Raw genomic sequence first — 23106 nt, 5'->3', positions numbered from 1 at the left:
AGGCAGCTAACATTTTTTTTTTTTTTTTTACATAGCTAGTAACTTTAAAACATTTATAATCCCTTTTGCTCCTATCTGCTATGCATTTTGCGGCAGTGAGGTAGCAAAGAGGAGCTGAGCTCAACTCTGCCCCCAGCAGAAAGGGCCTGGGCTGACAATCTGCCAAAAAAAAAAAAAGAAAAAAGAATCATTATTCCCTTAACCCTATACCGTGGGTCCAGCGATGAGGCAGAGGTCTTGAAATGGCCAGCAGGTTTCACTTATGGTTTTGCTTTATAATAAACTTATTTCAGATAGAATAACTACATTAATGTAAACTCTTAAATGTGGATAATATATATAACATCTGTTAATTTTAAAATAATGCACTCATTCTGAAGATTTGAACATTAACACACAGGTGCTCAAAGGGATTATGGGTAAACTTAGCCTCCGCTCATACTGATTGGTTGACTAATTCATTCTATGTAAAAACTAGCACAAGTGAATCAATGTAAAGTGTGTTGGTGTTTACAAATAAATGTGCTTTGTAAAATATGTCTTTTTCAAATCAATCAAATCAAATCAAAATAACTATCCGTCAGGAACTTCATTTGCAGACAAAGTGACAGCACGAGCAGAAACACACATTTCATACATAATAAAATTCCATAAAAATCAACACTTCATCATCACTAATAAATATAATTACAAAGCCAGTAAAAGCCAAGCACAGCCTGCTTAAAGAACTAGTCACATTAGCTGCTATTCAGCAGGCGAATCGAGGTGGGCAAGAAACTGGAGGTGGCCCTCTTAGTCCTAAAAGGCAGGGACCTAAACCTGCGACCTGATGGTAAGAGGGTGTGATGCTGGTGCAGAGTGTGAGTGAGGTCTGTGGAGATCTGCGTAGCTTTACTCACAACTCTGTGGTTACAGATGGAGGTGAGTGAGTCCTGCTGCTGTCCAATGATTTTGCTGCTGATATTGATGACTTTATCTGAGAGTGTTACGATGGGTGAGACTGAGTGAACCAAACCAGGCTGTGATATTGAACGTGAGGATGAATTCTATAAAGCATTTATAAAAAACTACAAGAATTGAGTGGTGAACCTGTAATTTGCAAGTTTACGGAGAAAAAAAGGCGCTGTTGACATTTCGAGAAAATTTGTTCTGTGTTGAGTTGAAATGTGAGTGTGTTATCAATTATTGTACCTAAGTATTTGTATGAGTGGACCTTTTCTATTGCTTCATTGTTAACTGTAAGTATGGGAGTGGTGGAGTGTACGTGATGGAAAAGGACAACCATTTCCTTGGTCTTGGATACATTTAAATCTGAATAATTGCACCACAGTGAAAAAATGTCCAGTTCAGCCTGTAGAAGTCCATCTGTGTTAGTGGAGTCCATGATAACAGCGTCATCAGAATATTTGATATATGTTATTCCGGGGGTAGTGCTCCTGCAATCATTAGTGTACAGAGTGAAAAGAAGTGGAGAAATGACTGAGCCCTGGGGTGAACCTGTGGATATTGTCCTGATCGAGCTGAGATGACCATTTACCCTGACCCTCTGTTCCCTCCTTGAGAGGAAGGAGAGAACCCAAAGGATGAGGTGAGGGTTGGTGTTCATCTCGAGCAGCTTACGTCCCATGAGATGTGGTTGCAGGGTGTTAAATGCACTTGAGAAGTCCACAAAGACCAGATTGACATGGGACTTGGGCTTTTCCAGGTGAGTGACAGCACCATGCAACAGGGTCAGCACTGCGTCATCCACCCCCATGTGGCCGGTATGCAAACTGGAGTGGGTCAGAATGCACACCAACATCGACCTGCAGCTGGGCCATGACGAGCCTCTCAAAGCTCTTCATGACCAGTGACGTCAGTGCTACAGGCCGATAGTCATTGCTGATAGTGGGGTTGCTCTTCTTTGCCACTGGACAAATGATGGAAGACTTCCAGAGGGGATGGAATGTTCAGCCAAGGAGCGATTGAACAGTGTGCAGAGGACACCCTTTTTTTTTCATTTGTGTAAAAAAAAAAAAAAAAAAAAATCATTTGGAAAGCTGATAAGTCTTAAATTGTGATTCAGGCCGTGTGATATAACCAGCATGCATAGAACACTGCCATCTACTGGTGACTGGTTATATCACAGTGTTGTCAATCGCAGGATTTTAAAATTATCTGTAGGTTTCCAAAACCTGAGAGATCACACATGTGGAGATAAAAAAAAAAAATTATAGATCTGACAGGTTTAGTTGTACAGTGTGTGTGGTGTCAGCCACACAGTAAAAACAACACACACAAACAGATTTCACACACGAACATTCCCAGGTCAGACACCTCACTTTCTGATTGACTGCATGTCACATTTAGCTGCTCGCGTCCTTCTGAGCAGATCAGAGCGCTCTTAACCACACACCACAGGGCAGGAATATCTGATAAGATTATATTTAGTGTCATTGCTGGGTCGCCCTTCAGAAGGGGAAGATTAGGTCTGATGTCTGCCTAATTATCTTGCCATGTGAACCAGTCTTGATGTTATGACGCCTCACGGAGCGACTCATTGATTCATTGTTATGACGCCGCACAAAGTCGCTAAGTGACCGGATGATATGACGCCTAAGCGAGTGACTGATCAGTTATGACACCGCACCGAGCCGCTAACCGATCAGATGTTATGACACCTCACAGAGCGACTGATTGATCACTTATGACACTGCAAGGAGCCGCTAACCGATCGGATGTTATGAAGCCTCACGGAGCGACTGATTGATCAGTTACGACACCGCAACGAGCCGCTAACCGATCGGATGTTATGACGCCTCACGGAGCGACTGATTGATCAGTTATGACATCGCACGGAAGCCGTTACCGACCGGATGTGATGACGCCTCGACCGATTGCGTTAATTATGACACTGCACTGCAAAGTTCACGACCCAAAATACCAACATTCTGGGTGCCATGAACATGTTTTCACTATTATTTGATGTCTTTGTGCGAATGACATCGTTATTCAAATCAAAATAACTATTTATCCGTTAGGAACTTCCTTTGCAGACAGAGCGCCAGCACGAGCAGAAACACATTTCATGCATAATAAAATTTCATAAAATCAACACTTCATCAACACTTAATAAATATAATTACAAAAGCCAATAAAAGCCAAGCACAGCCTGCTCAAAGAACTAGTCACATTAGCTGCTGTTCATCAGGCGGACTGAGGTGGGCAGAAAACTGGAGGTGGCCCTCTTAGTCCTGAAAGGCAGGGACCTGAACCTACGACCTGATGGTAAAAGGTATAGTGCTGGTGCAGCGTGAGTGGGGTCTGTGGAGATCTGTGTGGCTTTCCTCACGACTCTGTGGTTATAGATGGAGGTGAGTGAGTCCTGCTGCTGTCCAATGATTCTGCTACTGATCTTGATGACTTTATTGAGAGTGTTACGATGGGTACAACTGAGTGAACCAAACCAGGCTGTAATATTGAACGTGAGGATGGATTCTATGAAGCATTTATAAAAAAAAAAACTGCAAGAATTGAGTGGTGAACCTGTAATTTGCGAAGTTTACGGAGGAAAAAAAGGCGCTGTTGACATTTTGAGAAGATTTGTTCTGTATTGAGTTGAAATGTGAGTTTGTTATCAATTATTGTACCTAAATATTTGTATGAGTGGACCTTTTCTATTGCTCATTGTCAACTGTAAGTGTAGGACTGGTGGAGTGAATTTTTGAATTCAAGGATTCAAAAGGCGATTCCTATCACCACACGCGAGAAAGTTTTTTGACAGTTCTTGTTATTGAAAGAAACCTTGTCTCCCTAACCGGAGAGAGCTGTGATGTCAACAGACAGGCTTAGCCGCTGTCTCGCGGAATCTTGAAAATTTCTTTCTTTTTTTTATACAAATAAAAAAATGACAGTTTACAAAAGCACAGTTATTTGTAAACACCAACATGTTACACTGATTGACTTGTGTTGATTTTTACATAGAATGAATGAATCAACCAATCAGTATGAGCAGAGGCTTAGTTTACCCCTAATCCCTTTGGGCATCTGTGTGTTAATGTTCAAATCTTCAGAATTAGTGCATTATTTTAAAATTAAAAGATATGTGTTATATATCACTTTGTACATTTTAAGAGTTTACATTAACCCTGTGGGGCCTGAGCCGTCATATACGACGGCTGAGACCAAATTTACTACATTATAAATAACTTTTTAATGATATGAGATAGAAACGTACTCCTTTTTTTTGCTGGAAAGTTAACTCTGCAGACTTTCGAGCCAGCCGTCGGCCATCTTTGTACTCCTCATAGAAGCTGTGTGATGACATGCGCAATGTGAGTGTCCAATTGGAATTGGTTCACCGCCACATGGTTTTCCAAAATCCAATCGTAGGGCAGATTTACCTCACGTGATAAACCAAAGATTGTTTTTTAGGAGTGATGTGTTACTAGTTGGCCCCGTTTGAATAGCCCCTGGCTGCTGGCTCCAATACGCCCTGCGCCATTATGCACAGTGATCAGTGAAAGTGAGCAGATGGACGGCCTCTCATACAATCCCACGTGCTCAAACACGAGTGTGTGAGTATCAGGATTGCTCCACTAGTTGCCTGTGAATGCTATTGGATAAGCCCTGTGACAAGCTCTCTCACTCCGGCGTAAAGCACTGTTTACCATATCAATGGAAGTGAGGGGGAGGGGCCGGTCCTCAGAGTGTAAATGGGCCTCGAAGTGTGAAAGCTTTTCACTGCAGGAGAGAACAAACGCACAGTCAACTTCATAGAATAATAAGTTTGTGATGGGACCTGTGTGTAATAGCAGACAGAAATTGCTTTGAGATGACAAACAAAACGTATAGACCATTTTGTATATATTGTTCAAAATGTGCATTTGTGTTCGTTTGAACCTTTTTGTTGTACAGTCTTTCACACAAGACCTCAAATTACCTTTAGAAAGTGTCAAAACAGTTGTTTATTATAGTTTGCTGTGTGTTTTAAATAAATGTGTGTGGAAAATTATTTCCGCTTTACTTTTTCCTTTCTTATTTCTAATTGTAAACCTTTATTACACTTATAAAACATCACTATAACATATATATTCTGAAAGTACAGGTTGTCCTGAAAAAAGAGACATAAAACTTTATTGTGGGATGCAGGGAGAGCTGTTAACAGCAATAATAAAAACATTTATGCCAGGTGAGTGAACTGTCCAAAAAATGCCCTCGGACCCCAGAGGGTTAATGTAGTTATTCTATCCGGAATTTTTATTTATTTATAAAGCAAAACCATAATTCAAACCTGCTTTCAATTTCAAGACCTCTGCCTCATCACTGGACCACTGTATCCTATAAAAGTAACGCTTCCCTACAGCAGGGGGCAGAGCACACAAAGACAGAAGCGCTGGCTCATTGGTTGTTTGGGTTTGTGATCGCCTTTGATTCTATTAGAAGCTCTGGCGGTGTTTAAACTCAAAATCGGCTTGTTAGTAGCTGACAGCCTATGGGAGGCAAAATTGAAAGTTATCGTTTATCAGTTAGTTGTAGCTTCCGATATGTTTTTAGGCAATTTATCGGTTTAGCGTTAAAAAAAAGATAACGTTTCAGTTAGCTGATTACCAGTTATCGATGCTAACCTTTGGTTATCTGTGCCCACAACTGTCCTCCTGGACAGAAGAGAAAAAAAGACCATCCAGATTGTTACCAGTGCAAAGTTCAAAACCCAGCATCTGTGACGGTATGGGGGTGTGTTAATGCCCATAGCATGGGCAACTTACACATCTGTGATGGCACCATCAATGCTGAAGGTACATCCAGGTTGTTGTAGCAACGCATGCTGCCATTCAAGCAACGTCTTTTTCCAGGGACGTACCTGCTTATTCCAGGAAGGACAATGACAAACCACATTCTGCACGTGTTACAACAGTGTGGCTTTGTTGTAAAAGAGTGCAGGTACTAGCCTGGCCTGCCTGCAGTCCAGACCTGTCGCCCCATTGAAAATGTGTGTGCTCATTATCAAGCTCAAAATAACAGTGGGAGACCTCGGACTGTTGAATAACTGAAGCCGTACATCAAGCAAGAATGGGAAAGAATTCCACCTGCAAAACTTCAACAATTAGTGTCCTCAGTTCCCAATGCTTATTGAGTGTTGTTAGAAGGAAAGGTGATGTAACACAGTGGTCAGGGGCATTCAATGTTGGTTTCTGGCCTCACCGATTACGTGTAGAAAGTTCTCCAGATTCTCTGAATCTTATGATTATATTATGGACTGTAGATGATGGAATCCCTAAATATCCTTGCAACTGAACATTGAGAAACATTGTTCTTAAAACTGTTGGACTATTTTTCATGTAGTTGTTCATAAAGTGGGTGATCCTCACCCCCATCGTTGCTTTTGAATGGCTGAGCCTTTTTGGGGATGCTTCTTTAATACCAATTTATAACTCACCTGTTTTCCAATTAACATGTTCACCTGTGGAATGTTCCAAACAGGTGTTCTTTGAGCATTAATCAACTTTCCTAGTCTTTTGTTGCCACTGTCCCAGCTTTTTTGAAATGTGTTGCAGACATCCATTTCAAAATGAGTAAATATTTGCACAAAAACGTCTATCAGTTTGAACATTAATAACTTGGTCTTTGTGGTGTATTCAATTGAATATAGGTTGAAGATTCTGTTTTTATTCACATTTTACACAATGTCCCAACTTCATTAGAAGTGGGGTTGTACCGACAGTAAAATGTGGAGGGGGTTCCATCATGCTGTGGGGCTGTGTGGCCAGTGCAGGTACTGGAAATCTTGTTAAAGTTGAGGGTCACATGAATTCCAGTCAATATCAACAGATTCTTGAGACCAGTGTTCATGAATCAGTGACAAAGTTGAAGGCCTGACAGCCCCGAATTATAGTCTAAGATATTATCACGCCACGCAAGGTGGAATACTTCTAATTTAAACTATGCCATTTCCGTTCTCGACCTCTAGCCTTATGCTTGAGGTCACGCAGGTAATGAGTGAACCAAGGTGACTTGTGTTTTGGGAGAGTGTGGTTTTAACAAAGGTGGCACCATCGTGTCAAGTGTAGTTTTGAGCACTGACTTTAAACTATCCACAAGACTGAAACTTCATGCAAGTATGTTTAAATTATTTAAAGAAATTAAAACCTATCAAAACAACAACATTTGTGGTAGAAAACAGTGACTTTATTAATAATTACATGTAAAATGTATGCTTGCAAATTACTGCCCCATAACAAATTCCTAAATCACACCATGTGAGTTTGTACTCCGAAAACTTATGTCAGTCAACAGGAAAACCCCACAGGCACATACAGCATAGTAACATTAAAAACCACACATCCTGAGGTGGAGTCAGCAGCACATGGAGTAAGACGCTTATCCAGCAGCACATGGAGTAAGACGCTTATCTGTGGGCTTCTGCAGAATTATTGATATATCCGCCTCAACTACCCAAGAGCTGAACCGACCCCAATATATGAACTCAAAGGGATAAAAAAAACTGGAGAGGTTTAAGTTTACAGCTAGTAGCCAGTGAGCTAAAAGAACAATGAGGCAGAACCAACCGACTCCAGCTCGCCTGGAGCAACCTTCACAGACTGAAACCACTGAAAGTGTCATCATGACTACCGAAAACATCCAAGCCGACTTCCTCGACACCATGAGTGGAGAAATAATCAAAGATAATTAAAGAGGAACTTAAAAGTGCCTTGGTAGACGATTTTGACGCTCTCAAGACAGAGTTATGAGCTGTACAGTCAGATATTGCTGACACCTCTGCAGCTATCAGGTCTGAAATAAATCAAATGAAGGCAGAAATACAAGATGTGACAGGAGGACTGTCAACATGGTCCGATGAGGTACCTCGGTGCAGTCCACCGTAACCAGCCTTCAAAGCCAGCTCGTAACTTTAAGAGACAGGTGTGAGGATATGGAGGGAAGAAAGCGATGAGGAAACATCAGGACAGTCGGCGATGACGAGCATGGAGGCTCCAGCACACCAGAGTCAGTGTCTAAAATGCTAAAAGAAATGCTGTAGCTAGGCCGAGATACAAAAATTGACCGATCGCATCGCCTACGGGGACCCGGAGGTCCAGGAGTCCGGGAGCATCCACGAGTGCTAATCGCAAAGCTCCACTCTGACGGAGATGTGGTTGAAATCCCAAGGAGAGCACGGGACCACGCCCCGCTGAAAAACAATGCGAGGCGGATTGTGATTTTCTCCGACTACATGATCAACGTCACCAGAGCCAGGGCTGCCTTCTCAGAAGTACGGAAAGAGCTTCGGCTTGTTTTACTCTAGACTTCGGATCACCGTAACTAATAGGTGCTCTAAAAATTATAACCTACAATGTTAAAGGTCTCCATAGCCCTGTTAAACAAAAGAAAATCATGCTCCAATTGAAACAAATCAACTGTCAGACAGCTTATCTTCAGGAAACCCACTTATCAGATGTGGAACATGAAAAGTTGAAAAAGTCTTTGGCAGACAAAATATATGACTACTCTCATCTGTCTGGGAAGAAAAATGGGGTCTCCGTACTCATTCACAGGCATGTCAATTTTATAAAAACATCTGTGCTCAAAGATACAAAGGGCAGATATATCCTAGTTAATGGGCTGATTGATGGCATAGAAGTATCCCTCATTAACATATATGCACCAAATGAAGATGACCCAGGCTTTATTTAAACGCTATTTAACTAGTTGGTACAGTATAGTATCGGACTTATTTCAACGGGAGGAGGCGACTTTAACTGCGTGATGTCAAATAGATTAGACCGACAACCCCCTTTTAGACCGCCCTCTCTCAAATGAGCAAATGCTTAAATACCAATGCACGGAGTTTGGTCTTGTAGATTTATGGAGTGCAGATATCCTGGAAGCAGGTATTTCACTTTCTATTCAAGCAGGCATGCATCATATTCAAGAATTGATTGTTTTCACCCCTAAGAAAGACCAGCATGGAATATCAGACATTAAAATACTGCCTATTACACTATCTGATCATGCACCCTTGGAGTTAAAGTGGGATATAGGCCACAGTCCTTCCTCCAAACAATGGAGACTAAAGGCCTCCCTCTTAAATGACAGAGAATTTAGTCTCTTTATCAAAACAGAACTCAAAATATATTTAATTATAATTAGATAATTATATAGACACTACACATTCACCTGAAACCCTCCACAATATCGTATGGGATTGTGCTAAAGTTTCCTTAGGGGCCGTATTATTTCATTTACATGTGCTTGGAAGAGGCAGAAGGAAGTCAAACAGCATGAATTGGAAAATTAAAAAAAGAATTAGAGTACAATCACCAGCAACATCTTATTAATACAATTAAATGCAACCCGTAGAGAACTAGATGGGGTACATCAGATAAGATTGGAGGAAATTTGAGATTCACCAACCAAAATATACTATGTAGCATGTAACAGATCAAGCAGATTATTAGCCTTCCAGTAAGTAAAAAAAAGTCATCTAAATAGTCCAAATATAAAATCACAAAGTACTGTTGTTAAAATTCTGAGAAACTAGCAGAATCCTTTGCATGCTTTTCAATATAAAATGACAGAAATGACAGAAGAAACAGCTAAGAATTAGATGAACCAGTTGAAAAGTGGGGAGGTTAGCAGGTGATATCAACCTATAAAAAAAAACAACAACAGTCCAGGGCCAGATGGCTAGTGAATGAATTTTATAATATGTTTTGTGATCTACTGTCCCCTTATCACTAATGCACTGTATTCTAAACTGTGGCAACCATCCTCGACAGATGCAACTATTGTGGTAACACACAAAGAAGGCAAAGACCTGACGCGAAGGCCAGTCTTACAGGCCAATATCCTTGTTAAATGGAGATGTGCAGATAATGACTGCAATTCTGGCTTGTCAGTAAATCAGATACTCAAATTACACTATGTAACAAATGTTTATTTTGTTTTGTTCTTGGGTACACAGTGTGTTTTCCTAACCTGTTATGCCTTAAATAATAGAAAATAGCTGTTATTCCACAGAAACTTTTGCTTCTGTGATCATGGACAATGATATTTTGAAATTGTCTGTTTTCAAGAATATTCTAGATTCGCCTTCACTACTACTGAGTAGTCTCTAGAATATTCTTTAACTGCTAGAACTGTCCAGCATTTTCTAGGAGTTTCCAGAATTATCTAGAAGTATTCAAGAAACTTTTAGAAACTTTCTAGAACTTAAAAAAAAAAATAAATCAAAGTTTGTGCTGAATGTAGTCATTTTTCCATAGACTTTAGACATAAGCGTTGAAATATAACACTTAGAAGCCAGGAACAAAATTGTGTTACATAGTGTTATTCGCTCCAGCCCAAATTGGGTTCATCACAGCAAGATACTATGGGGATAATCTATGGGTCTGCTGAAGATAAATATCAAAAAGATAATAAATCGTAATCCATGATTTTATCCTTGGATGCCCAAAAAGCATTCGACATGTCTCTTGGCCAGGTTTTATTTCAAACATTAAACGGATTCAGTCTCAACTTTATAAATTGATACAAACTCTTTACTCAAACCCCCAGGCCTCTGTTCAAGTCAAGCGCTATATACAGTGAGGAAAATAAGTATTATACCACCTGTGCAATTTTGCAAGTTCTCCCATTAGAAATCACGGGAGGGGTCTGAAATTTTCATCATGGGTGCACGCCCCTGTTGAGAGACAATTAAAAAATAAAAAATCTGGAAATCACAATGTTGATTAACATTAGTATACACCTGGTCAAGATTGTTTTCTCTCCTTGTTGCAAAATCCACAGAGCCCTCTTATTCTGCACTCTGTACCTGTATTAATTGCACTTGTTTGAAACTTGGTACCTGTACAAAGAACCTGTTCACCACTCAATCACACTTCCAACCTGTCCACCATAGCCAAGCCAAAGAGCTGTCTAAGGACAAAACGGTAGACCTGCACAAGGCTGGGATGGACTACAGGACAACAGGCAAGCAGCTTGGTAGAAACACAACAACTGTTAGAATTACTTATTAGAAAGTGGAAGAAACACAAGATGACTGTCAATCTCCCTTGGTCTGGGATTCCATGCAAGATCTCACTTTGTGGGTAAGGATGATTCTGAGAAAGCTTCAGAACTAACACAGGAGGAGGACCTGGTCAATGACCTGAAGAGAGCTGGGACCACAGTCACAAAGATTACATTAGTAACACATGATGATGTCAGTTTTAAAATCCTCCAGGGCAGCAAGGTCCCCTGCTCAAGCCAAGCACATGTCCAGGCCCGTTTGAAGTTCACCAGTGGACCATCTGGATGATCCAGAGGAGACATGGAGAAGGTCATGGTGGTCGATGAGATATTTCGGCAAACAACCTCTTCCCTCAGTAAGAGCATTGAAGGATGGGGTCCTGGCTGGGTCTTCCAGCATGACCAGGACCCCAAACACACAGCCAGGGCAACTAAGGAGGGCTCTGTAAGAAGCATTTCAGGGTCCTGGAGTGGCCTGGCCAGTCTCCCAGATGTGAACTCAATAGAAAATCTTTGGAGGGAGTTGAAACTCCAAACCTGAAAGATTTGGAGAAGATGTGTATGGAGGAGTGGACCAAAATCCCTGCTGCAGTGTGTGCAAACCTGGTTGAAAAACTACAGGAAATGTTTGACCTCTGTAATTGCAAACAAAAGGCATACTGTACCAAATATTAACATTGATTTCACAGGTGTTTAAATACTTATTTGCAGCAGTACATACAAATAAATTATTTAAAAAAAATCATACATTGTGATTTCCGGATTATTATTTTTTTAGATTATGTCTCTCACAGTGGACATGCACCTAAGATGAAAATTTCAGGCCCCTCCATGATTTATAAGTGGGAGGACTTGCAAAATCACAGGGTGTTCAAATACTTATTTTCCTCACTGTATCGCAGAGTCAAACTGGAATACAGCTGGAGGCAGGGCTGTTCCCTCTAACCACTTATTTTCCATTAGCATTGAACCAATTACCCAACTCATTAGAGATCATGATAACATAAAAGGAATTACGATAATGAATGAGAAACATAAAATATCACTATGCAGACGATGTACTCCTATACCTAACAGAATTGACATCAACTATACCACATCTTAAGACACTTATCAGTGAATGTGGATACTATTCTGGATATAGGCCATGGGTAAAAGCAATAAATTTTCATCTGAAATTTTTTCCTGGCAAAAATCAATGCCAGCAGTTCTCTAAAATGTGGCATACTGGGGGCACACACATTTTTTTTTTCCCCTCAATAAATACCATAAACACATTATACAGTATATAGTATACAAATCTATTCTAAACAGCCTCTAAGGAGAGAGAGAAAAAGCATAAAAAGAATGCAAAACCTGAACATAAAAGGTACATAAAAAGGTGGTGGGAGCAAGGGTGTCGTCTTGATTCTGGGGGTGTTCCCCCAGAACATTTTTTAAAAGAGAAAGACAAATTGTGTATTCTGGTGAATTTTAATGGGTATGAAGCCCTCTGAAACAAAAAAAAGTCACTTCAAACTGTCAAGTAAGAACAGTTTTGATTATGGGGGGTCTGGGGGTGCTCCCCCAGAAATTTTTTAAAAGAGCAAGTCAAATTTTGTATATTTGAATTTTAATGGGTATGAAGCCCCTCTGAAAGAAAGAAAACGCACTTCAAACTGTCAAGTAAAAACATATTCTAAATAAGTAGGAAGACAGGGAGGAGAAGGAAAGTGGAGGAGGAGAAGCAGAAAACAGAGTGGAGAGGAGTGAAAATTCACACGGTCCCTTCCTCCGCAGTGCGGCGCCATCCACGCTGACACTGCTGCTACTCTGATTAGCGCAGAATGGGATGTTGCTTTGACAGTAAGAGTATCATATTTCGGCCCCAAAACACGCATGACACCACGTGCATGCGCGTATGTGTGGTTAAATTTTCCAAATGATGGAAATCTGTCATGGTGATGGAGAACTTTAACCCATGATATAAGCTAAATATGGATAAAACGGAGGCTATGGACATCAATGGTATGATACCTCAAAGTGTAAACATCTCAGTGGGTTTAAGTGGCCCCTGGAAGGTCTTAAATATCTTGGTATATTCATCCCCTTATCCCTACCAGACCTGTATGATTCAAATTATACTAAAACAATTCAGTGCATAAAAGTCGACCTGGACCGATGGGTGGTGCTCCCTCTTTCTCTTGGGCCACATTGAAAGCATCCACATGAATGTTCTGCCCCAACGTCTTCATCTATTCCAAATGCTTCCTGTAGATATTCCCAAGCTTTCTTTTGAAAACTGGGACAAAATGCTTTCAAAGTTCATCTGACAAAATAAGCGAGCCAGAATTTGACTTAAAAGCTTACAGCAATCCAAGTCCAATGAAGGCCTTAAGTTACCAAATTTAAAATTCTACTTCTGGGCTGCACAAATGAAACCCTTCACAGATTGGATTCAAGATAATACAAGCACAAGATGGGTTAATATTGAAAAACAACTATGTGACGTTCCCTTAGAACCATACCTTTCATAGACGCCCCCTCTGGAAGGATGTCAGATTGTTTTAACTACCTTATATGGGGTAAAATAAAGTGTGCCTTTAAGTTGCCAAAGTCAATCTCGCCTCTAACAAGTATTGGATATACGAGGTCTATTAGAAAAGAAACCGACCTTTTTATTTTTTCAAAAACTATATGGATTTGAATCACGTGTGATTGCGTCAGACAAGCTTGAACCCTCGTGCACATGCGTGAGTTTTTTCACACCTGTCGGTTGCGTCATTTGCCTGTGGGCAGGCTTTGAGTGAGCACTGGTCCACCCCCTCGTCGGAATTCCTTTGACTTCTTCCTGAGAGACTGGCACTTTGCTTGATCAAATTTTTTTCTGAAACTGTAAGGCACATCCAAGTGGACACCATTCGAGAAATTCACACGGTTTTCGGTGAAAATTTTAACGGCTGATGAGAGATTATGGAGTGTTACTGTCGCTTTAAGGACTGCCCACGGAGCTGGACGGCACGCCGCACCCCTAGACACCGTCGTCAGCCTGTTTCGAGCTGAAAACTTTCAAATTTAAGCCTCTGTTGACCCAGGATGTCGTGAGAGAACAGAGAAGTTTCAGAAGAGCTCGGGGTCAGCAGTTTATCCGGACATTCCACTGTTAAAGGAGATTTTGTCATAAAAGACGTGCTGACGGATTCGCGCGTCGGCACCCAGCCGCTCATCGCGCGGCGCCACAGCAAAACACCTCCGTTGGAAGCATTACAGGACAAGTTTGAACATGCCCAGCTGTTAAACAATTTCTCGGATACTCACTCGACTGAAAGCCATCGAAAACCGCCTGAATCTTACGAATGGTTATCAACACGGAGGTGTTTTGCTGTGGCGCCGTGCCATGAGCGGCTGGGTGCCGATGCGCGAATCCGTCCGCATGTCTTTCATTACAAAATCTCCTTTAACAGTGGAATGTCCGGATAAACTGCTGATCCCGAGCTCTTCTGAAACTTCTCTGTTCTCTCACGACGTCCTGGGTCAACAGAGGCTTAAATTTGGAAGTTTTCAGCTTGAAACAGGCTGACGACGGCGCGCTGTCCGGCTCCGTGGGCAGTCCTTAAAGCGACAGTAACACTCCATAATCTCTCATCAGCCGTTAAAATTTTCACCGAAAACCGTCTGAATTTCTCAAATGGTGTCCACTTGGATGTGTCTCACAATTTCTGAAAAAATTTTGATCAAGCAAAGCGCCACTCTCTCAGGAAGACGTCAGACAAGGAATTCCGACAAGGGGGGTGGGACCAGTGCTCACTCAAAGCCTGCCCACAGGCGAATGACGCAACCGACAGGTGTGAAAAAACTCATGCATGCGCACGAGGGTTCAAGCTTGTCTGACGTAATCACACGTGATTCAAATCCATATAGGTTTTTAAAAAATAAAAAGGTTGGTTTCTTTTCTAATAGACCTCGTATGAAGACTTTTACACCGAACAATCTCGACAGTAGCTTTAAAAAAATGGTCAGAAAAGGGACTGATTTACCTTCACCAACTGTCTGACTGTGGCATACTTAAAACATTCAAGCAGCTGAACAATGAATTTGATCTCCTTAATGCAATTTTTTTTTTAGATACTTGCAGCTCAGAACTTTTCTGACAGCTCACAGGGACCAGGACAAAATTCTACATCCCACATTCCTAGAAAAGTATTTGATAAAGCTTTACACTGGAGGTGGAAAAAAGAAAATAATTTAAAAACTATACAATATAATGTCTATCAATCAAAATTTATCACGTATCAAGGAGAGCTGGGAGATGGAGGCAAATGTGGACATATCTCAGGATGAATGGCAGGCTGTGTGCACTGAGACACATTTACGAGGTCTGTGAGAAAAGTATCCGACCTTTTTATTTTTTCAAAAACCATATGGATTTGAATCACGTGTGATTGCATCAGCCAAGCTTGAACCTTCGTGCGCATGCGTGAGTTTTTTCACGCCGGTCGGTGGCGTCATTCGCCTGTGAGCAGGCTTTGTGTGAGCACTGGTCCACCCCACTCGTCGTTTTTTTTATTGCGAATAAATGTCTGAACGATGTGGAGCTTTGCTGCATCAATTTTTTTCCAGAAACTGTGAGAGATCTCCAGGTGGACACCGTTCGGAAAATTAATATGGCTTTCAGGGACGATTTTATGGGGATTACACAGATTAAGGAGTGATCCAGATGGTTTAAAGACCACCCACAACTGCTGAGAGCGCACCGCGCGCCGATCGACAGGCTCCAACCCCGCTGGAACAACCAGATCATTTCCAACATGAAGGCTTTGGTGATCCGGGACGTCGTCTGACTTTCACAAAAAGGCAGAAGGTGTGGACATCAGCACTTTTTCGGCACATTCCACTGTTACAGGAGTTTTTTTCATGGAAAGAAAAGCAGTGGGACGCGCCACGGAGCCGTTCATTACGCGGCACAAAACCACCTCCGTGTTGGTCTCACAGGACGGCTTTCAGGTGGATTTCAGACGGCTGTCGGTTGCTTTTCAGTCGTGTGATTATCTGAGAAATTGAGCATGAGCTGGACATGCCCCAACATGTCCTGTGAGGCTTCATTACGGCGTTGCTTTGCGCCATGCGGCTCCACCATGACGCGCGGAACTCCGCTCCTCTTTCCATGACAAAAACTACTAACAGTGGAATGTGCCGTTCATTTCTAAACTGGACGCTGTCTTGATCCGGTATGTCGTCTGACTAGCACAGAAATTGTGACGTGGACATCAGCACTTTTTCGGCACATTGAGACAGACATGCGGAGGAGTTCCGCGCGTCGCGGTGGAGCCGCATGGCGCAAAGCAATGCCGTGATGAAGCCTCACAGGACATGTTGGGGCATGTCCAGCTCATGCTCAATTTCTCAGATAATGACACCACTGAAAAGCAATCGACAGCCGTCTGAAAGCCACCTGAAAGCCGTCCTGTGAGACCAACATGGAGGTGGTTTTGTGCCGCGTAATGAACGGCTCCGTGGTGCATCCCTACGCTTTTCTTTCCATGAAAAAAACTCCTGTAACAGTGGAATGTGCAAAAAAAGTGCTGATGTCCACACCTTCTGCCTTTTTGTGAAAGTCAGACGACATCCCGGATCAACAAAGCATTCACGTTGGAAATGATCTGGTTGTACCAGCAGGGTTGGAGCCTGTCGATCGGCACTCGGAGCGCGGCGCTCTCTCAGCAGTTGTGGGCGGTCTTTAAACCGTCTGGATCACTCCTTAATCTGTGTAATCCCCATAAAATCATCCCTGAAAGCCATATTAATTTTCCGAACGGTGTCCACCTGGAGGTCTCTCACAGTTTCTAGAGAAGAATTGATGCAGCAAAGCTCCAAATCGTTCAGACATTTATTCGCAATAAAAAACGACGAGAGGGGTGGACCAGTGCTAACACAAAGCCTGCTCACAGGCGAATGACGCAACCGACAGGTGTGAAAAAAACTCATGCATGCGCACGAAGGTTCACATCAGAGCACTGCAGCTTCAGGGACTTGTAGTCCTGATGTGACAACAACAGTTTGTGACACTCTCTGGGCACTGGATGGAAAACGTGGAGTGGATTTTAAGGTACACAGGCCTATTCAAAGATGTTAGTCTGTTAACCCCACGGAAGTCTTCAGTTTGGGTCTCATTAAAATAGAGGTTGACATTCCTGCTGTCAGCATGCCAATTGCATACTCCCTCAAATCTTGCGACATCTGTGGCATTGTGCTGTGTGATAAAACTGCACCTTTCAGAGTGGCCTTTTACTGTGGACAGTCTAAGGCACACCTGTGCACTAATCATGGTGTCTAATCAGCATCTTGATATGGCACACCTGTGAGGTGGGATGGATTATCTCAGCAAAGGAGAAGTGCTCACTATCACAGATTTAGACTGGTTTGTGAACAATATTTGAGGGAAATGGTGATATTGTGTATGTGGAAAAAGTTTTAGATCTTTGAGTTCATCTCATACAAAATGGAAGCAAAACCAAAAGTGTTGTGTTTATATTTTTGTTGAGTATATATATATATATATATATATATATATATATATATAGATATTAGATATATATATATATATAGAGAGAGGAGAGAGAGAGAGAGAGAGAGAGAGAGAGAGAGAGAGAGAGAGGAGAGAGAGAGAGAGGAGAGAGAGAGAGAGAGAGAGCGAGAAGCTGTGTTGTAATGTTATATTATCATTGTATGTATGTTAGTATGATTTTTTTCTACTTCTCTAACTCTCTCTTTGCATAGCTTTGCATGAATTTATATGTTCAGTTAGCTGTTTTTCAGTTAGCTTTATATACATTTAACTTTTCATAGCGATAAATACATTTTTAGATTCAGACAGCGTTATTTTAAGTAAATTTTAGATTGATATCTTTATAGTCATTTAGCTATTTGCATAGCTTTGCATGAATTTATGTTCAGTTAGCTGTTTTTCAGTTAGCTTTATACGAAGGCTGTCCATAAAGTATAGGTCCTTTTTATTTTTTTCAAAAACTATATGGATTTCATTCATATGTTTTTACGTCAGACATGCTTGAACCCTCGTGCGCATGCGTGAGTTTTTCCACGCCTGTCGGTGACGTCATTCGCCTGTGAGCACTCCTTGTGGGAGGAGTTACCCAGCCCCTCGTCGGAATTCCTTTGTCTGAGAAGTTGCTGAGAGACTGGCGCTTTGTTTGATCAAAATTTTTTCTAAACCTGTGAGACACATCGAAGTGGACACGGTTCGAAAAATTAAGCTGGTTTCGGTGAAAATTTTAACGGCTGATGAGAGATTCTGAGGTGATACTGTCGCTTTAAGGACTTCCCACGGAGCGAGACGTCATGCAGCACTCCCAGGCGCCGTCGTCAGCCTGTTTCAAGCTGAAAACCTCCACATTTCAGGCTCAATTGATCCAGGAAGTCGTGAGAGAACAGAGAAGTTTCAGAAGAAGTCGGTTTCAGCATTTTATCCGGATATTCCACTGTTAAAGGAGATTTTTTTAATGAAAGACGTGCAGACGGGTCCGCGCATCGGGACGCAGCCGACGCGGTGCAGCAGCACAGGAAAAACACCTCCGTGTTGATAACCATTTGTAAAATCCAGGCGGCTTTTGATGGCTTTCAGTAGAGTGAGTATATGAGAAATTGTTTAACAGCTGGACATGTTCCAACTTGTCCTTAAGGCTTCCAACGGAGGTGTTTTTCCTGTGCGTCGCGGTGGCTGCGAGCCGACGCTGCAATCCGCCCACACGTCTTTGTCTCCCTGTCCAAAATACATTTTTACATTCAGATAGTGTGATTTTAAGTACATTTTAGATTGCTAGCTTTATATTCATTTAACAATTTGCATATCTTTGCATTAATTTATGTTCAGTTACCTGTTTTTCAATTATTTTCAGATTCATTTAGCTTTATACACACTTATCTGTTTTCATTGTGATAAAGGTTTCGAGTGTGATTGTTTTAAGTGCATTTAGATTTGGTTAGCTTTATATTCCCTCAGCCCCAACCAGTCCCAGCAGAAGACTGCCCCTCTTTGAGCCTGGTTCTGCTGGAGGTTTCTTCCTGTTAAAAGGGAGTTTTTCCTTCCCATTGTCGCCAAGTGCTTGCTCACAGGGAGGTCATTTTGACCGTTGGGGTTTTTCTGTAATTGTTGTATGGCTCTTGCCTTACAATATAAAGCGCCTTGGGGCGACTGTTTGTTGGGACTTGGCGCTATATAAATAAATAAATAAATTTGATTTGATATTCCGTTTGTTAGCTTACAAGCTATAGTTACATTGCGCTAGATGAAGTGTTTTCGGTTTAGATTGAGTCAGATTTATTTTCAGTCAGTTTTAGATTGTTTCAGGTAGGTTTTCCTGGAGCTGCACTCACTTTGGTTTTGATTAGGTTGGCTTTGTGTTTTTGTTGTTGTTTTACAACACAGATATTGTTTATTCAAGTATGGCAGTGGTAGGTCCATGACCTATACGGGATCTAGGCGCTCCCGCCATCACGAGCCTCCCAGCTGACTGGGTTATAGCAGTGGGTAGATGGGATTAGCCCTGTTAAGGCGGTCCACCTAGGGGAAGGAAAACCCTGATGTTAAACCACCAGCCTGGGTTACTGCCCCTGTGCCTCCAAGGAAGGTTCTTTAGCCACAGGCTAGGAGAAGGTCACTCTGATGTAAAACCTACAGCCTGGTGGTCGCCACAGCCGTCTCAGCTTGTCTGTGCCACTGTGGAGTGCCACCTTGCCTAAAGAGTGGAATTGGTGTGCACGAGCTGATCCCCACTTTAAGCAACGAGCGCAGGCGGGAAGGAAAGCCCTGCAGCAATGGGAAGAGGCGAAAACAGCAGGTGCATGATGGCACTGGGAGCTGCAGTCTCGATCCTGCATGCAGGCGGCTCAGGAATTATGGTCGTTTGATTGCTGACCCGAAACAACAGCATCATCCGTCAGGGCCCTGGGTGACCAAGCAGCCCTGTTTAGGGACAGCCCTGCTTGCTCCACATGGAGACAGACCTAAAAAAGGTGGTCTAAACATGGCTTGTCTCACTTGATCCGGTTGGCTCACCGCTGCCAACGGGCATCACTACACGCGGTGCGAAAAGAAAAACAAAGAACCTGAAAATTGTGTGCTGGAATGTACGCACAATGATGGAATCAGACAATAGTGATCGTCCTTGAAGACGCTCAGCCTTAGTCGCCAAAGAGCTAGCAAGGCTTGACATAGACATTGCTGCACTCAGCAAGGTGGGCTTTGCAGACCAAGGGTCACTCACCGAGGAAGGCACAGGCTACACACTGTTCTGGTCAGGGAAGGCTAAAGAAGATCGTCAACTCTCAGGGGTCGGGTTCATGATTAAGAGCGCCATAGCACATAGGTTATACAGTTTGCCAGTTGGACATTCTGACCGACTCATGTCACTCCAGCTCCCCATCAACAACAAGGATTTTGCCACTATTGTTAGTGTGTATGCCCCAACCATGCAGGCCAACATCGGAGTTAAGGAGGCTTTCTATAGCGATCTGCACAACCTTCTACTGCGCATCGACACCCAGGACAAGCTCCTCATCATGGGAGATTTCAACACCAGAGTGGGCCGCGACTCTGATGTATGGAAGGATGTGCTAGGGAAACATGGCATAGGCAACTGTAATGACAATGGCCGCCTGCTGCTGGAGTTCTGCTCTGCACATGACTTGACGATCACCAACAGCCTGTTCCAACAGAAAGAGACTCAAAGCAACCTGGAGACACCCACGCTCCAAACACTGACACCTTCTGGACTACGTTCTGACGCGACAGCCAGATAGAAGAGACGTACTACATACCAGAGTGATGCCTAGCGCAGATTGCTATACGGATCATCGCTTGGTCCGTTCCAAGATTGCTTTCACTTTCAAGGCCCCTCCTAAGAAGAAAGGCCCACAGTTTAAGAAGCTACAAGTCCACAAGCTACAAGACATAGACACAGAAAAGGAGTTCCAGGCCAAACTAGAGGAGAGACTGGGTGGAGAAGAAGGCCTGCCTGACGACCCTGAACAACAGTGGATGAGATTAAAGACCATCCTTCAGCAGACAGCAGCAGAAGTAGTGGGCTTCTCAGCCAGGAAAAATAAAGACTGGTTTGATGAGTCTGATGCACAAATCCAGGAACTACTAGAAAAGAAACATGCATGCCACAAGACTCTTTTAGCTAAACCTGATGACCACTCTGCCAAGACAGCTTACAGAAAAGCCTGCTCCACACTGCAAAGCAAGCTCCGCATACTGCAGAACGACTGGTGGCTAGCTTTTGCGGAGAAGACACAACAACATGCCGATGCCGGAGACATGCGCTCCTTTTATGAAGCCCTTAAGACCATCCATGGGCCAGCACATCAAGTGCAAGCACCCCTGCGCTCCTCAGACGGCTCCACCCTTCTGACGGACAAGTAAACCATTATGCAGCGTTGGTCAGAACACTTTGAAAACCTCTTCAGTGACAAGCGCACTGTGCAAGAGTCATCAATCGAGAAGATTCCCCAGGTGGAAGTGAAATGGGAACTTGATGACCCCCCAACACTTGAAGAGATCCGAAAGGCCACCACGCAGCTGAATCCAGGGAAGTCTCCTGGCATAGATGGCATCCCAGCAGAGGTGTACCAAAATGGAGGTGAGGCAGTCCTCGACAAGCTTCAGATTCTCTTCTCCAGTTGCTGGGAAAAGGGAATGGTTCCACATGACATTCGAGATGCGGTCATTGTCTCCCTGTCCAAGAGCAAGGGCGACAAGTCCGACTGTTCTAATTAGCGGGGAATCACTCTCCTCTCAAAAGCAGGTAAGATTTTGGCTCGAGTGCTGCTCAACAGGATTATCCCTACCATAGTGCATGAAAATACTCCCGAGAGTCAGTGTGGATTTCGGGCCAACAGGGTAACCACCGACATGATCTTCATCCTGAGACAGATCCAGTTGAAGTGCAGAGAACAGAACATGGCCCTTTGTGCAAGCTTCATAGACCTAACCAAGGCTTTTGACAAGGTCAGTCGTGAGGGTTTGTGGAAGATTCTTGCATGCCTTGGCTGCCCTCCAAAGCTCCTCACCATCATCCGCCAACTGCATGAAGGCCAGATGGGACAAGTGAAGTACAACGGGACTCTGTCCGGCAGCTTCCCCATCTCAAATGGCATCAAACAAGGTTGCATCCTCGCTCCTACTCTGTTCTCCATCTTCTTCAGCATGATGCTTCGTGAGGCCAAAGAAGACTTGACAAACGGCATCTATATCCGCTTCAGAACTGACGGAAGTCTGTTTAACTTGCGGCGCCTTCTGTCCCACACTAAGATCACAGAACAGCTAATCATGGAGCTGCTCTTCGCAGATGACTGCGCCCTCGTCGCCCATATGGAGCAAGCCTTGCAGCACATTGTCAACTGTTTTGCTGAAGCAGCAAGAGCCTTCGGCCTCACCATCAGCCTGAGAAAGACAGAAGTGCTATATCAACCGGTCCCCCATACAGCATATACCCCACCCCAAATCAACATCGAGGGTACCAGCCTGAATGAAGTAGAGCACTTCACGTATCTCGGTAGTGTTATCTCAAACGACGCATCTGTTGCCAAGGACCTAGACAGGTGCCTTGCCAAGGCCAGCAGTTCTTTTGGTCGACTCTCTAAGAAAGTCTGGCAGAATCATGCACTGCGCCTTTCCACAAAAGTGCAGGTCTACAGAGCCATTGTGGTCCCTACCCTCCTGTATGGAGCTGAAACCTGGGTTCTGTATCACCAGCAGATCAGATTACTGGAACGCTTTCATCAGCGTTGTCTCCGAAACATCTTCGGGATCAAGTGGCAGGACTACGTCTCAAATGAGGACATCCTTACCATGTGCTTCAGCCAGCTTTGTTTTGTTCCATTCTCTAGGCATCACAAGAGGACGCAGCCAAACACGGAGTAGATGCTGTGCTCTCAGGAAGACTTCACCTCTCTGCGCAGCTCTGTTTGCCTCAATGGCACCATTAGCATGGCCTTCCATTTATCATATTAATGACTTCAAGTCAGGTCTTATTTCAGAGTTACTTCTCTGGATGTCCAAGGTGTTCTAGTTTTATATTTAGATCTAAATATTCTTGATTTGGTCTGCGCTGATGT

General features: G+C 43.0%; 1 long non-coding RNA gene across 1 annotated transcript in view; it reads right to left on the bottom strand.

Moving 5' to 3' along the window:
* LOC117530840 overlaps nucleotides 1-23106 on the bottom strand; it is a 71073-nt gene that overhangs the window by 5800 nt on the left and 42167 nt on the right. The gene's annotated exons all lie outside the window — the stretch shown is intronic.

Source organism: Thalassophryne amazonica, chromosome 18 (assembly GCF_902500255.1).
Source record: "Thalassophryne amazonica chromosome 18, fThaAma1.1, whole genome shotgun sequence".
NCBI classification, from domain to species: domain Eukaryota; kingdom Metazoa; phylum Chordata; class Actinopteri; order Batrachoidiformes; family Batrachoididae; genus Thalassophryne; species Thalassophryne amazonica.
Note: the sequence above shows the minus strand (reverse complement) of the source record. Positions and strands in the feature narration are given on the sequence as shown.